Raw genomic sequence first — 12,541 nt, 5'->3', positions numbered from 1 at the left:
GAGCTAAAGATCTTCCTCTTGGAGGATCCACCCACAACAGAAGACTGAGCTAGTGGAGCGTCCAACTTAAGGACGTTAAAGCAAAGTGCTGGGTGGGAGACAACCCACCATGGTATGATCGTTCCTTTCTTTATTCTTAGTTTTCTTTTTCAATAACTCTTCTCTTTATTAGCACATTTAGTTTGCATCTGCATTTGCATATTTTTATATAGAAAAAAAAGAAGGCGAGCACGCGACGCGACAGCGCCACCGACGCGTCCGCGTCGCAGGTGGCTTAGAAAGAATAAGAAATCGAACAGAAAGTCACGCGAGAGTGTGGCTGGAGGTGTGCCTTTGGCATAAATCACCCCATACAACCGCGTCGCTGACGCGCCTGCGTCATATGGGAATCATGCCTCCCACGTGTCTGCATCACTCACGCGGACGCGTGACCTGAAAATCGACGTAAGAAAGGGTGCACGACCGAAAGTTGTGCTATAGTGGTGCTGGACTGGTGCTGAACGCACAAGCCTTACCATGCGGACACATGGCTCACGCGTCCGCGTCATCTCCCAATATTGGCCACCGACGCGATCGCGTCAATCACGCGACCGTGTCACCCTAGAATTTGGCAATAATGCATTTTGAACAGAAAGTTGTGCGAGCGCGAGGCTGCCCTCGCGCCAGTAGCACAAAACGAGTCACGCGTCCGCGTGACCGACGCGACCGAAACGATTCATATGAGCATAAGTCGCACGAACGCGTCCTCCACGCATCCGCGTCGCTTGCGCCGCACAGCTTAACCTAATCTGCCAAAATATCTTATCTTTCTCTTCCCCAAATCCTACTTTTTCTTTTCCCTCCTTATTTCTTCCTTTTTCCTTCTTCCTTCTTTCTCACTCTCTACTTTTTCTCTCTCTCACCACCATTATCAAGGTTTTTCTTTTCTTCTTCCCTCCTTACTTTTCTATTCTTCTTCTTTTTATGTTATTTTTTTCTTTTCTTTTTTTTTACTTTCATTATTCATGTCTTCTTTTCCTTTCTTTCTCTTTTATTTGGTGTTGGAAATTTATTTGGGTCATTATTTCTTATGATATGCTTGTGGATTGTTGCAAAATTGTTTGGCAATTATATATCAATTTTTAAAGGATTGCTTGCATGTTCAATTTATTATTTTCAATAGCTTACCTATCATGCATGCTATGTGTTTGTGAAAACGCCCGTATGGCATTATGCACTATTTTTGGATTTCTTTTAATCTACAATACTATATGCCTATTTTTCACAAAACCCTTTTTTCTATTTTATTATTTAAATATAATTGTCATTACAATCAAATTATCAGTTTGAAAGACTTGGTAATCTAACTTGGACATTGAATGCTTGTTCTATGCTACTCATGCCTTTGCCTGCATGCCAATAAACACCTAGCATTTAATTGTCCCTATATGCACTTGCTATATTTCCATTGATGATTTTCCACATGTAGTCATGACCATGTGTTAATTTCATTCATCTTTTAATGTGCATTGATTACCATTTTTTCCGCCATCTTCCTTGCTCCAACCCTTGACATTTTAACATACTTTTTCTTTTCTTTCTTTTAGGATGGCCACCAACAAAGGCAAGGAGAAAACTGCTCCCAAATCAACAGCAAGTAGAGGAACCAAACAAGCATTAGTGGCAGGGCCATCTTCAACTACAGTTAAGCCCTCAACAAAAAGAATCAAAAGGATTATAAAGGTTGATGAAAAAGAGAAAGCCTTCCCAGCAAAGGACACTGCGAGATTTACCAATTGCTACTGTGAGCAGATGTTCTCCATCCTGGCAGAAAGGAGTTACAACAACGAATACCTTCTTATCCTCCCAACCCATATCACTGAATTTGTTGAGCTGCAAATTGCACGAAGACAATGGGGTTTCCTACAGAGACAGCCATGGCATGTTAATCTTTCTTGGGTAGTCGAATTCTACTCCAATTTTCACCTGCCAACCCTGCAGTCTGGCTATGTCCATCAGAAGCAAGTCCCTATTACAGAAGAGGCCATTCAACGAGCTTTAGATCTTCCCCCTACTCCTGAAGGACCGGACGCATTTCAAGAAGCCGCACTCAAGCACCAGATGTACCAATTTGACTGGGATGTTGTTCTCAGAGTTATCGCCCTACCTGGTAGCAGATGGATCTACGGATACCATCGTTCCAATCCTAAGGGAATATTGGCTTCCGCACTTACCTTGGAGGCTCACGTTTGGGCATAGATTATGCCCCATTACGTCTTTCCGAGCACCCACGAGTCCTCCTTCACTGCAGACATGGTCGTTCTACTATGGTGCATCCTTACAGACCAGCCTCTGAACCTACCAAGACACATCCAGAATGCTATGGGACACGTACAAATTGCGGGCAACTTACCTTTTTCCGCTTAGGTCTCAGATCTTGTCTCAGCAGCCGGAGTCTCCTACAAAATTGGGGACACCAAAGCCATGCTTCCACGAGATGATCAGTATGTGCCTAACGGGAAATATATCAGGCCTCCAGCAGCCACTACAAGCCAGCCTACTAAACCGGCTGAAGACATTCCGCCTTCAACACCACAAGCACCTACAACCAATCAACTGCTCCATCAGATACTTGAAAGGTTGGATCGACAGGAACACAAAGCAAAGATAAGAGAGCGCCGTAACATGCGCCAATTCACACACCTCAAGGAGCTACTTAAGGGAAAATACAGAGACTCAGACACCCCGGACTCTACTTCTTTTACCAGCACAGGGAGCCATGACGGTCCCGACTGTGGAAATACTGCTACCAGCCCACCTTTGTTCCTAACAGATGGCACCGAGGACGGTGCAAAGCCTTAAGTGTGGGGAGGTCGGTCAGTACATGACTCCCGGAGGTAAATTCTCTTCCCTAACACCAATAAAATAGGATATTTAGTTAGTTTTTCTTTTGTAGAACAGGATAAATTGCACAATAATAGATTAGTTGCATGCATGTTCTACTTGATTGAAAAGACAATAAGTTTCTTCTAAGACCCTATTTTTAGAACAAAATTTCACTAATTTTAATCTAAACTTTTATGTTAAATCTGCTTGAAGTTATATTTGGAACATGGTTTTTGAGCTAAAGAACACACAACCTGTGAGACTTTGAGCTTAAATACATGGTTACATTATTTAACCATAATTATTTTGTTCTTGTGTGTTTACTTCTCTATGATTGTAATCTATATTTTGTTTCATCCTATATGTCCAGTGTTTAATATATCTATATGCTTGCATATGATTGAGGCCATTATTTGTTTAGCTCACCTATCCAAATTAAGCCTACCCTTTCAATTACCTTTGTTAGCCACTTTGAGCTTTTAAATCCCATTTGTTCTGTATTTTACCACATCACTAGCCTTAAGCGGAAAAACAACTATATATCCCAATTGAATCTTTGGTTAGCTTAAGATAGAATTATGTGTTAATTAATTATGGGAAAATTGTGGGAACAAAAGATAATAAGGGAATGTGTCATGATAATATAATGGGAATTTGGGTGCCTACTCATGTAAAACTATAAAAATTAAAAATCTATGCTCATTGATAAGCTACGTTTATATTCATGTTCAAAAAAAAATCCAAAAAATATTCAATAATCAAATAAGGGGACAAAATTACCCCAGTGTTAAGTTAAGAATTCAAAGATCAATGCATATATGATAAAATCAAAATAAAGTTGATGCATGAGTAAGGAATATGAAAGGGAAATTGTGGGTATCTAGGTGTGAAATTTAAGCTATAAAGAATATATATGTGTGTTGGGTGAAAGCTTAGGTTAATTAAAGATTCAATTTATAAGCTTACTTAGCCATATATGTACCCTTACCCATACCTTGGCCCCATTACAACCTTGAAAAGACCTCATGATGTTTGCATTGGTATATTAATTGTTGTTGATTGGTTAGGTGAAGAACAAAAATTAGAAAGCATGATTAGAGAACGATAGAGTGATTGCCCTATACACTAGAGAGATTAGAGTATACATACATCATCAGTGAGGGTTCAATGTTTAAGTTCTATGTTCCCTGCTTTCATGAGCTACCTTCTTGCATTTTTATCTGTTCTTACTGTATAAGAATTGAATTAGTGGAATTTGATTTGTGATTGTCTTGAAGAGCTTATTTACTTTTGACCAAGTGGACAAGAATCATATAGTTGCATTCACATATATAGGTTGCATTGCATTGCATGAGTTTTACATGTTCCTACTCATTTATTTTATCTCCTTCAACTAAGCATGAGGACATGCTAATGACTAAGTGTGGGGAGGTTGATAAACCACTATGTTATGGTTTATATTGTGTTTAATTGTGCGGTTTTATCAAATCTTTACCCACTTATTCATATGATTAGCATGCATTTATAATTCCTTCCTAAAAATACTTCATGGTTGAAAACTTGCTTCCTAGAGACTTTTAATTATGTATTTTAATTCTCCTTTATTCCATTCGATGCTGTGATCTGTGTGTTAAGTATTTCAGGCTTTATAGGGCATGAATGACTTGGAGATTGGAAAGGAGGCTTACAAAAATGGAAGGAACACAAGAAATTAAGGAGATGACCAGCGAGAAGTGACGCGGATGCATGGCTCACGCGACCGCGTGACATAGAGAAAATTGCAGTGACGCGGACGCATGGCTCACGCGACCGCGTGGATTGGAAACTGCACAAGTGACGCGAAGGCGTGGACGACGCGCACGTGTGGCAAGGCAAAACGCCGGATAACAAAAACGTGTGAATGACGCGATTGCGTGACATGCGCGATCTGAAGAATCTGTAGAATTTGCTGGGGGCGATTTTGGGCCCTGTTTTGACCTAGTTTTTGGCCCAGAAAAGCAGATTAGAGCCAGGGAACATGCAGAGACCAGAACACAACATTCATTCCGCATAATTTTAGTTTTAGATCTAATTTTACTCCTCCTCTAGGTTTTCTCTCTACACGTTCATAGTTCTTAGGATTTTGATTTTATTGCTTTTTGGAATGGGATATTGAGAAGTGTTATTACCTCCGTCAAGACTTCGTCATTCTAGTTTGTTTCCTTACTTGTTACTTACTCTTCCATGTCCTTTATTTACTCAGAATTATTATTGGATTAATTTTAGAATTTATTAATACAAGAACTATTTCTAATTTTAATTGATCCTTTTGATTATTATTATTCATGTCTTTCAATATTTCCCTTTCTTATTTCGTGGATTTTATAGTCAGAATGAGCTAGTAGTTCCATAACTTGATTGGGAGTTGATTGACAGGAAAACCTTGAGTTGAATGTTCAAGAGTAAAATTATAGTTGGGTTTCGCGTTGGGTCGCCCTCTAATCACTGACACTAGTCCTTCTCAAGGGAGAGGATTAGAACTTGTGAATAGAAACTGATTTCCAACTTGCTTAACTTTCCTTTATCTGGTAAATGATAACTGAGCAGGCAACCTTTAATTTTCACTTTTATCTTGAGAAAACTCCATCAAGGATAGGGCTTCCAACTAATCTACTCCCGGTCAAGATTTTTATTTAAATTACATAAATTCTCTGATTTAATTTCCTGTTTATCAACTCAACCATTTTTAGAAAACATCTGATTAATAAAATAGCACATCTTCCTGCAACTCATTAGGAGACGACCTGGGATTCATACTCCCAGTATGTTAATACTAATTTTGTGACAACCCTTCTAAATTGATAAGTGGACTTTTGGTTGGTTAAGAACTGTACTTGCAACGTATCTCTTATAACAATTTCTTAACTCGCCAATTTCTGCCACGTCACCGCTTGTGGTTGTCAGGCCCGCGGATCTTGGCTAGGCGAGTAATGAAGATAGTGGGTGATTGTCACGGGTCACCCCTTCATTCTGACTTAACTAAATTAAGAACGAGAGTATATCTTGGAGAAGAGACATGCGTGAATTGAAAGAGAAATAATAGTACTTTCATTAATTCATGAAGAACAGTAGAGCTCCACACCTTAATCTATCAGGTGTAGAAACTCTACCGTAGAAAATACATAAGAGAAAAATGTCTTGGCATGGCCGTGTGGCCAGCCTTCGAATGTGAAAAATGGCATAAGATCCAAATTCCAAAGATAACTAAAACAATAGGAAAGACTAGTATTTATACTAAACTAATTACTAAGGATTACAGAAATTGAGTAACTAAGTGCAGAGAGTGCAGAAATCCACCTTCGGGGCCCACTTGGTGTGTGCTTGGGCTGAGCATTGAGCTTTACACATGCATAGGCCTTTTCTAGAGTTAAATGCCAGCTTGGATGGCAGTTTGGGCGTTTAACTCCAGTTCTGGTGCCAGTTTCGGCATTTTACGCCAGAAAAGGGTCTCTAGCTGGCGTTTAAATGCCAGTATGGGCCATCAAATCTCGGGCAAAGTATGGACTATTAAACATTGCTGGAAGGCTCAAGATGTCTACTTTCCAACGCAATTGAGAGCATGCCAATTTGGCTTCTGTAGCTCCAGAAAATCCACTTCGAGTGCAGGAGGGTCAGAATCCAACAACATCTGCAGTCCTTTCTCAACCTCTGAATCAGACTTTTGCTCAGGTCCCTCAATTTTAGCCAGAAAATACCTGAAATTACAGAAAAACACACAAACTTATAATAAAGTCCAAAAATGTGATTTTTGCATAAAAACTAATAAAAATATAATAAAAAGTAACTAAAACATATTAAAAACTATGTAAAAACAATGCCAAAAAGCGTATAAATTATCCGCTCATCACAACACCAAAATTAAATTGTTGCTTGTCCCTAAGTAACTAAAAACAAAATAGGATTAAAAGAAGAGAAAATACAATAAATTTAAAAAATATCAAAGAAAATTAGTTTTAATTAGATGAGCGGGACTAGTAGCTTTTTGCCTCTGAACGGTTTTGGCATTTCGCTTTATCCTTTGAAGTTCAGAATGATTGGCATCCATAGGAACTCGAAATTCAGATAGTGTTATTAATTCTCCAAGTTTAGTATGTTGATTCTTGAACACAGCTACTTTATGAGTCTTGGCCGTGACCCTAAGCATTTTATTTTCCAGTATTACCACCGGATACATAAATGCCACGGACACATAACTGGGTGAACCTTTTCAGAATGTGACTCAGCTTTGCTAGAGTCCCCTGTTAGAGGTGCCCAGAGTTCTTAAGCATACTCTTTTTGCTTTGGATCACGACTTTAACCACTCAGTCTCAAGCTTTTCACTTGGACCTTCATGACAGAAGCACATGGTTAGGGACAGCTTGATTTAGCCGCTTAGGCCAGGATTTTATTCCTTTGGGCCCTCCTACCCATTAATGCTCAAAGCCTTGGATCCTTTTTACCCTTGCCTTTTAGTTTAAAGAGTTATTGACTTTTTATGCTTGCTTTTTCTTTTTCTTTCTTTTTCTTTCTTTTTCGCAACATATTTTTTTTTTCATATTTCGCAAGCTTTGTGTTTTTCACTTCTTTTTCTTGCTTCAAGAATCAATTTTATGATTTTTCAGATTATCAATAACATTTCTATTTTTTCATTATTCTTTCAAGAGCCAACAATTTTAACATTCATAAACTTCACTATAAAAAATATGCACTATTCAAGTATTCATTCAGAAAATAATAAGTATTGCCACCACATCAAAATAATTAAACTATTTTCAAGATAGAATTCAAAATTCACGTACTTCTTTTTCTTTATCAGAAAACATTTTTCATTTAAGAAAGGTGAAAGATTCATGGAACATTCATAGCTTTAAGACATAGACACTAAATACTAATTATCATGTAATAAAGACAAAAATATAGTCAAAACATAAAGCATAAAAACTGAAAGCAGAAAAGAAAATAAACAAGGAGATTAAAGAACGGGTCCACCTTAGTGATGGTGGCTTCTTCATCCTCTTGAATAAGCAATGGAGTTCTTGAGGTCCTCTATATCTCTTCCTTGCCCTTGTTGCTCCTCTCTGATTTCTTGGAGGATGATGGAGTGCTCTTGGTGCTCCACTCTTAGTTGCTCCATGTTGGAACTCAATTCTCCTAAAGAGGTGTTGAGTTGCTCCCAATAGTTGTGTGGAGGGAAATGCATCCCTTGAGGCATCTTAGGGATTTCTTGATGAGGGACTTCCTCATGCTCTTGTTGAGGTCCATGAGTGGGCTCTCTTGTTTACTCCATCCTCTTTCTAGTGATGGGCTTTTGAGATGAATCTCTACATCTCCCATGACTCGGAGTTGGAAGCAACTGCCTTCCTTTTCCTCTTCCTAGAGGTTTCTCCGGCCTTAGGTGCCATTAATGGTTATGGAAAAACAAAAAGCAGAGCTTTTTTCCACACAAAACTTAAAGGGTTTGCTCATCCTTGAGCAAAAGAAGAAAGAAAGGATTAGAGGAAGAAGGGATGGAGGAGATGGAGGTGTGTGAATAGTTCGGCCAAGAGGGGTATTAGGTGGTTATGATGTGTGAAAATAAAAGAGTGATGAGGGGCTTATATAGGAGTGGAGTGGAGAGGGAATTCTTGTAATAGAGGTTGGGTTTGGGAGGGAGATGGTTTGAATTTGAATGGGTGGGGGTAGGTGGGTTGTATGATGGTTTTGGAGGAAAAATGGAGGTGATTGGTGAAGGTTATTTTGGGGAAGAGTGTTATAGAAAGGTGTGAAAAGGAGAGAGAGTGAGTTGGGGTAGGTGGGGATCTTGTGGGGTTCACAGATCCTGAGGTGTCAAGGAATTCTGGTCCCTGCACCTTTCTAGCGTTTAAACGCCCTCTGTGTGCCATTTCTTGCATTTAACGCTAGCTCTGCTGCCTTTCCTGGTGTTAAACGCCAGGCTGATGCCCCTTTTTAGCGTTTAATGCCAGTCTGTCTGCCAATTCTGGCATTTAACGCCTAGAATGCTGCCAGACTGGGCGTTAAATGCCCATTCTGCTATCTTTACTGGCGTTTAAACACCAGTAAGCCTGTCCTCCAGGGTGTGCTATTTTTGATGCTATTTTTGATTTTGCTTTAATTTTGCAGCTATTTTTGTGACTCCACATGATCATCAACCTAAAAAAAACATAACATGGCAATGGAAAACAAATGTCTATAAAAAATAAATATAATTAAATAACATTGGTGGATCACCGTTGTCAACCTATCCAATCATGCGTGCTCCCTTCCATGGCAAGTTGTATGTTGGTGGATCACCGTTGTCAATGGCTACCATCCGTCCTCTCAGGGAAAATGGTCCAGGCACGGTTTCTGTACAGTTAATCATCTGTCGGTTCTCACTTGTGTCGGAGTAGGATCTCTCTATCCTTTTGCCTAACATTCGTGAGTTTGAAGCTCGTTTGTTCTAGCCTTTACCACGAAGGTTCTGATTTCTATGAGTTCGACTGCTCTGTTGTCAGGAGATGCAAGTCAAAGTCACAAACCAAAGGCCTAAGAGATTATACTTTAACTGTCGTCCAATGACTACGTTGAACATCATGTAGACCGCTTGTGGTTGTCAGGCACACGGATCTTGGCTAAGCGAGTAATGAAGATAGTGGGTGATTGTCAAGGGTCACCCCTTCATTCTGATTTAACTGAATTAAGAACGAGAGTATATCTTGGAGAAGAGACATGCGTGAATTGAAAGAGAAACAATAGTACTTTCATTAATTCATGAAGAACAGTAGAGCTCCGCACCTTAATCTATGAGATGTAGAAACTCCACCGTAGAAAATACATAATAGAAAAATGTCTTGGCATGGCCATGTGGCCAGCCTCCAAATGTGAAAAATGGCATAAGATCCAAAGTCCAAAGATAACTAAAACAATAGAAAAGACTAGTATTTATACTAAACTAGTTACTAAGGATTATAGAAATTGAGTAACTAAGTGCAGTGATGCCAAGGCATCTTAGGCTAGTTTCACTAGTATTTTTCTGTTAGTTTTAGTGGTTTTATGCATTTTCTTGAGCTTAAAGTAACCAAGAATGGTTAAAAGAATAACAAAGCAATGAACCATCCAAACAATATGATTTTGATGCAAATTCCATGAGTTTTAGTTATATTACTTGAATGCTATGAATGGAAGATTTCTCATGAAATTTTGCAAGACTTTGATGCATTTGTTTGGATGATTTCAGGGAAGAAGAGGCTAAGCAAGGAAGCAACAAAATCAATAAAGGAAGCTTGAATATCACATGTGGAGTTTAAGTTCCAGTTTAAGCCTAAACTGGAGCTTAAACGCCAGAATCATGAAGGCTAAGAAATGCTAGAATTGAAGTTTAACCTCCAGTTTAACCTTAAACTGGAGGTTAAACGCCAGAATGATAATGCCACTCAGGAAGGAGTTCCACGTTTAACCTCCAGTTTAACCTTAAACTGGAGGTTAAACGCCAGAATGGGAAAAGCACCAGGGAGCCATTTCCACGTTTAAGCTCCAGTTTGACCTCAAACTGGAGCTTAAACGTGTTCGACCAAGTTTTCTCCTCCAGGGTTGCTCTCTCCATTTCCACGTTTAAGCTCCAGTTTGACCTCAAACTGGAGCTTAAACGTGTTCGACACCTCCAGGGCTACCCTTCTAAGCTTCCACGTTTAACCTCCAGTTTAACCTTAAACTGGAGGTTAAACGTGTTCGACCTCCAGGATGCCTCCTTCCATTTCCACGTTTAACCTCCAGTTTAACCTTAAACTGGAGGTTAAACGTGTTCGACCTCCAGGGCTGCCCTTCCTATATCCACGTTTAAGCTTCAGTTTAACCTTAAACTGAAGCTTAAACGTGTTCGACTACATGACTCTCCAGGGCTGCCTTCTTCCATTTCCACGTTTAAGCTTTAGTTTAACCTTAAACTGAAGCTTAAACGTGCTTCTACAAAAGGCCTCACTGGAAGTGTCTGGCGTTTAAGCTGCAGTTTAAGCTTGAACTGCAACTTAAACGCCACTCTTGGAAAAGGTTTCTGGACCAAAAATATTGTGGTTTAAGTTAGTATTTGAGCACAAACATTAACTTAAACTTATTCTGGTATGAAACCCAATTGAATATCATGGTTTATGGGATTGGGCCTGAAGGATTGATGAGTCTGAAATTTCAATTTATTGAGTCATGTGCCATTATTTGATTATCACTAAGTTGGCTCAATGAATGTTACAGAATTTGGATCAGCAGCCTCATCAAGATTATGGATCATAAACCCAAGGCAAAAGGAAAGCAGGGAGAGGCCTCAAAGCCCAAGAAACACAACAGAAGCTCAATATAGAAAGTGTATAAATAGGATAGAATTTAAGTTAGAAAGGACTTTTACCTTCACTTTTAGCTAGTTTTCATATCTTTGTAATTGAATTCAGAGCTATGACTCACTAAACCCCCTTTCATTGGGTTAGGGAGCTCTATTGTAATTCAATGAATCAATAATAGTTTATCTTCTTCTTCAATCTTTTCTCTTGAATTTTGTTAGAAAGCTTCTCGATCTAATTCCATTGGGTAGTTGTCTTGGGAAAGAAACTACCCATAATTGGAATCCTTCAGAACCTTGGGAAAGGAATGGAGGATTCATGCTAGAGAAGCTTTCTCACAGTGAATTGGATTGGGGTTTGGATGGATATTGTGACATGTAATCCTACCAAATTGTGGTTCATGAAACTGTGTGGTATAATCAGTGATCGAGCATCATCTCTTCTTATGAACATTTAAACCAAGGGATTGGGAATTTGTTCATTTTTAGAGAGAATTGGTGAACCAAGGGATTGGGATCCAATCATATAAGATTGCCAAGCAAAATTCAATGAACGCATTGCTTGAGGAAGAGATAAACATGTTTTGATTCGGAGATCTCAATATCTCCTATAACCCAATGAATCCCCCAATTCTGATTTCCATCTTCTCTTTACATTCTGCAACTCAATTCATGCAATCACCCCCATTCCCTTTTAATTTCAGCAATTTAGTTTCTGCTCTTTAATTCATGCAATTTAAGATTCCGCCATTTCAATTTCTTGTCATTTACTTTTCCCGCCAATTTTACATTCCGCAATTCTCATCTCAATCTTGATTCCGCTCAACTAGAACACACTTCTAATCCGAATTGCTCACTCAACCAATCCTTGTGGGATTCGACCTCACTCTATTGTGAGTTTTTACTTGACGATAACCGGTGCACTTGCCGGAAGGAATTTTGCCGATCGTGCAATTTCCTAAATCGTAGCATAACTAGTTTATGCGCATCAAGTTTATGGCGCCGTTGCCGGGGATTGGTTTTCGATTGACAATTCTCCAATTGGAAGCTAACTAGATTGAGCAATTTCTCTTGCTTTGTTAATTCTGTTCAAGTTACTTGTTGAATTTTAATTTCTGCACTCGGTTACATGCTTTCTTTCTTTATGCCTTTAAATTCAAGCAACTAACTCACTGACTCACTAACTGTTTGAATTAATTCCTCAATTGCTTTAACCATACTCTTCCATTAACCAAGAGTATTTCACTTGTTTGTGCCTGTGCTGTGTTCTTGTATGACAGGTAGGAGAGGAGAGACATCAACTCCTCCATATACCGAACCAGAGAGGACCCTTCATAGACTGAGAAGGGAAGC

Source organism: Arachis ipaensis, chromosome B1 (assembly GCF_059453495.1).
Source record: "Arachis ipaensis isolate K30076 ecotype BB chromosome B1, ASM5945349v1, whole genome shotgun sequence".
Taxonomy (NCBI): Eukaryota; Viridiplantae; Streptophyta; class Magnoliopsida; order Fabales; family Fabaceae; genus Arachis; species Arachis ipaensis.
The sequence above is the reverse complement of the archived record's forward strand: the minus strand, read 5'-3'. Positions refer to the sequence as shown.